Source organism: Octopus sinensis, linkage group LG6 (assembly GCF_006345805.1).
Source record: "Octopus sinensis linkage group LG6, ASM634580v1, whole genome shotgun sequence".
NCBI lineage: Eukaryota > Metazoa > Mollusca > Cephalopoda > Octopoda > Octopodidae > Octopus > Octopus sinensis.
Window position 1 is genome coordinate 13,455,551 of NC_043002.1, and position 5,000 is coordinate 13,460,550.

At 37.1% G+C, this 5,000-nt stretch overlaps 1 long non-coding RNA gene across 1 annotated transcript in view; it reads left to right on the forward strand.

Moving 5' to 3' along the window:
• LOC118763824 overlaps positions 1–5,000 on the forward strand; it is an 11,075-nt gene that overhangs the window by 3,351 nt on the left and 2,724 nt on the right. The window contains exon 3 of the long non-coding RNA XR_004999574.1: positions 454–461. This is a non-coding gene — a long non-coding RNA (uncharacterized LOC118763824). The remainder of the gene's footprint in view (positions 1–453; positions 462–5,000) is intronic.

The window sequence follows — 5,000 nt, forward strand, 5'->3', positions numbered from 1 at the left end:
TATTTACTTTTAAGCTTTCAACAGTAGAAGCAATAAGTGAGGTAGGAGGAAAGACGTCATGAGTGAGAGTGAGAGATAGATGGGAGTAACATCGGTCATGTGAAGGAGGCGGGGCAGAAACGCAAAGCAGTGGCGCTGTTAAAATTGTGGAATTTTACTTGACGTAATTCTGTTATATAAAGAATGAATTAATTCAGTGAATGATATCAGTTCAGTTTTTCTTCTATGAAACAAAAAGTTACCAATCTTGTGGCTCAACACTGATAAATAACTACGAGAAAGACTTGACCTTTCAACGTAGAAAACGACTAAAAACAACAAATGTATGAAAAAATATTGAATTATCGAAACAAAACTAAAACAGAATTACTTCAACGAGGGAGCAAAGAAAAAACAGCGGAATTAGACAAGGAAAGAGGTGGGTGATAGCGGGTAACTGGTTGTACATCTCAGTTCAAATCGTGTATTCAGCTGCGCCTCTCGGACATAACTGCACAGGCGTTGCCGCGGAGAATGGTCAGCGGCGCTCGCTGAAACTGTCACTCCAGCTCGTCGGGTTCATTTCTCAGACTGTCATTCCGATTTCGCAAAGGAAAATAGCAGAGCACTCTGAAATTTTCACCAAATGCAGACATGATCAATAAATTTATACCTGGCCAATTTTAAATGAAACTATGAAATCTGATCGTGCGTAAACTAGGATCTTTACCTTTTGACCGGCAGATGAAGAAAATATTTTTTTGTAACTAAACATTTTCAAATTTCGTATACTGGCAGAATGTGTCATATAAAATATCTTTTACTCTTAACATTTTAAAGAAAAGTTTATGTTTATATATATGTATGTATATATATATATTTATATTTATGTATATATATAATATATATATTTATATGTATGTATATATATATATATATATATATTTATATTTATGTATATATATATATAATATATATATATATATATATATTTATATATACGTATATATATTTATATATATACGTATGTATATATATACGTATGTATATGTATGTATATATATACGTATATATATTTATATATATATATATGTATGTATATATATATATATATATATACGTATGTATATGTATGTATATATATATACGTATGTATATGTATGTATATATATATACGTATGTATATATATATATAATATATATATATATATATATATATATATGAGACTGTTCCCTGCCACTGCTTGACAACCGATGTTGGTGTGTTTATGTCCCCGTAACTAGGGATTCGGCAAAAGAGTCCGATAGAATAAGTACCAGGCTTTAAAAAGCAAAGCAAGGAAAAATGTATTTGGATCGCTTGATCCGACTAAAATTAGACGGCCGCAGTCTAATGAAAGAAACAAGTGAAAGATGAATGAGGAATATTTATTTGAGGCCAGTCAAACGGAATTTTTTGGAATGTTCTGAAAAATCTGGGATATGTCTAGCATTTGAAATGCTCTTGAGGTCTCTTGCTGCATGTTACACGAACATGCGGTTTTTTAGTGGTTGAGCTGATGGTATTTCTTGATAGTACATTGGCAAGATTGGCACAATTCCACTGAAGGTTATTTTCTAGAACAAATTTGGCGTGATATTTCAATGGTTTGTGTGTATGATGCTTAGATGTAACAAGGATGGTGGTTTCATTTGCGCAGAAGTGATTGTTTGGAATTCACGGTTAAATAGATGGAAAAGTACGTGGAACTTAGGCATTTACAAAAACAAATGCATCGATGTGTGTGCGTGCATGTCTATGTATGTGAAGGCGCGTGGCTTAGTGGTTAGGGGGCATTCGGCTCATGATCGTAAGGTCGTGAATTCGATTCCCGGCGGCGCGTTGTGTCCTTGAACAAGATACTTTATTTCACGTTGCTCCAGTTCACTCAGCTGGCAAAAATGAGTAGTACCTGTATTTCAAAGGGTCAGCCTTGTCACACTCTGTGTCTCGCTGAATCTCTCTGAGAACTACGTTAAGGGTACACGTGTTTGTGGAGTGCTCAGCCACTTACACGTTAATTTCACGAGCAAGCTGTTCCGTTGATCGTATCAGCTGGGACCCTCGTCGTCGCAACCGACGGAGTGCTCCTTATGTATGTGTGTGTATGTATATATATATGTGCGTATGTATGCATGTATGTACATATGTATGTATGTATGTGTGTATATGTATGCATGTATGTATGTGCATCCTTTGCACGTTTTTACGTTTGCCCCCCTCCTCACTCCACTTAACCTGTGTTCTTTCGTTCACGTCTTTATAACGTAATTGTTCGGCAACAAGAAATCCGAGAGAGTAAATACCATACTTAAGTACGTGGGTAAAGGATGGATTTGCTCAACTAAACTCTTCAAGCCAGCGACTTAGCATAGCCGCGGCAGTCAAATGAAGAATGACAAAATAACTCTTTAATAATTGCACGAACATACGCAGCCTAGTTAAAGGAAACGTAAGAACACAAAAGAAAGATCTTGTTATCTCTCTTCTACATTCAACCAATGTCAGAAACCCGGTCGCAAAACAATATTTCTGCAACTTTTATAATTTTACCCCCCCCCCCACTCCTGGACATAAATATAGAAAAACGTCCAATCCAAATTCAATCAAAATCTATTACTGCGCGCTCTTAAACGTCAAGTAAACCACAGACATAAATTTTGTGCGTAATTGAAATATACGGGAACATAGACAGGCTTGCTAGAAAGTATTGGCTTGTCCGGAAAGTTCGTGCCGATTTATAGTAGCTTACCTTTCGACATTATTTTAGAACATGGTTGAGTCTATAAAATAGGATTTGACTACACCTCCATTTAGAGCACAATTTAAGCTATCTTTCGTTGGGGCTGGAACTTCCAACAGTAATGGTTTGCAACTGTTACAAATGTGCGTAGAGATGGATTTGTGTGTCATGAATACAATGTTTCGACTAACGAATAAGTATAAAACGGCATGGAAACGAGATAATAGGGACTTTGCTATTGTACGAGTGATGCGGGATGCAGAGGATGACCATAGGCTTTCGCATGCCGAGTTCAATTTTGTTGTCAAGCCTATACTTTAGAGCAAATAATGACAAATTACCTAAACGGATTGACGTCAATAAACTTAAGACTCCGTCAGTACGCAGTGAGTTTGTGTGTGAGATACATGATTTGTCCTGTGATGGAAGCTGGAAGTCATTCAAAGAAAGAGTGTACGAGATTTGTAGTAACATTCTTGTCTTTGTTGTAAAAAAACACCAAGATTGGTTTGACGATAATGATGAAGTTAATCTTATCTTAGAAGAGAAGCGGAATGCTTTTAACATGTTGCAAAACGCTGACATGTCAACAAACAGGACAGTGGCTACATATTTTAAGGCTGTAAAAGCAGCAGTGCAGAGGAAGCTACAGATGATGAAGGAAAACTGGTGGAGTGATAGATGCGATGAAATCCAAGAAGCTTCAAATGCTAGCAATTCCCAACTTTTTTACTCTCTCTTGAAAGAAGTTTTTAGATCAGTTTCATCAAAGGTTGCGCCGCTTCGGAGCAAGGATGGCACAGAATTATTAACAAATCCTAAAGATATTGTTGGGAGATGGAAAGAATATTTTCATGAGTTGCTCAATAGACGCACTGAAGTTGATCTCTCCTTTCTTGATAATATACCCGAGAGACCAATAAAACATCTTGTAGCAGAAGTTCCAAACCTGGCTGAAATAAAAGCAGCAATCAGGAAATTGAACAATGGAAAGGCCCCTGGTATGGATGGACTAGGTGCATAGAAATATAAATATGGTGGTGGTCATCTTTGTGCAATGTTGACGGATGTGATTCAGAAAGTTTTGCAAAGTGAAGGGACTCCCCCGGATTGGCGTGATGCAACTATAGAGATATTATATAAATCTAAAGTGGAAAGGATATCTGTCATAATTATCGTGGCATCTGTCTGTTAGCTGTTGCTGGAAATGTCCTCTGTAGGGTAATACTGGATTGATTCCTTCTGCACATAGCTGATAATGTTCAACCAGAATGGCAATGTGGGTTTACGGATAGTAGTAGTACTATGGATATGATATTTTCAGCTAGACAGTTGCAAGAGACGTGCATCGAACAGGATATGGACTTATACAAGGTTTTCATTGACCTAACAAAAGCGTTTGATTCTATCAATAGAATTGCACTTTGGGAGATCCTAAAAAACTAGGATGCCCTGAAAACTTCGTGAGAATGCTTAGGCAATTTCATGACAAGATGGAGTTAATGTTGGAGGTACCTTATCAGATCCAATGTCTATTGAAAATGGTGTAAAGCAAGGTGATATTCCTGCTCCTACGCTGTTTGCTATATATTTCGCAATAGTCTTTCAAATAGCTTTTAAAGATTGCCCTGAAGGGGTCTATATAAGATATAGGACAACAGGAAAACTGTTCAATTTCAAAAGGCTCTGTGCCAAAACGAAAGTTCTGCATTCTCACCTTGTTGAGTTTCTGTAGGCAGATGATTGTGACCTGTTGGCACATTCTCAGAAAGATATGCAGTACACTGTGAATGCGAAAAAAAAATGTTATAATGTACCAACCCGATCCCTCCAAGATGTATGTGGAACCTTTTATGACTGTGAATGGTCAAAGGTTGGAGACTGTACCTAGATTTATTTATTTAGGAAGTACCTTGAGCACTGCTGGTCTTGATGAAATTTTATACAGAATCAGCAAGGCTAGTAGTGATTTTGGTAGGCTTCATTGGCGTCTGTGGAAACAACATAATATATCTTCACAAATTAAAGTGAAGGTATATAACACATGCGTCCTCCCATTTTTGCCAAATGGAAGTGAGGCATGGGTTGTTTACCGTAGGCAGGTAAGGCAATTGGAACGATTTCATCAAGATTGTCTGAGAAAAATTCTGGGGGATAAACTGGAAAATGGCCAATAGTAATGTGGAGGTGCTTGAGAGGAGTGGCAGTAGAAGTATAAAGTCAATGATTTTGCAAAGA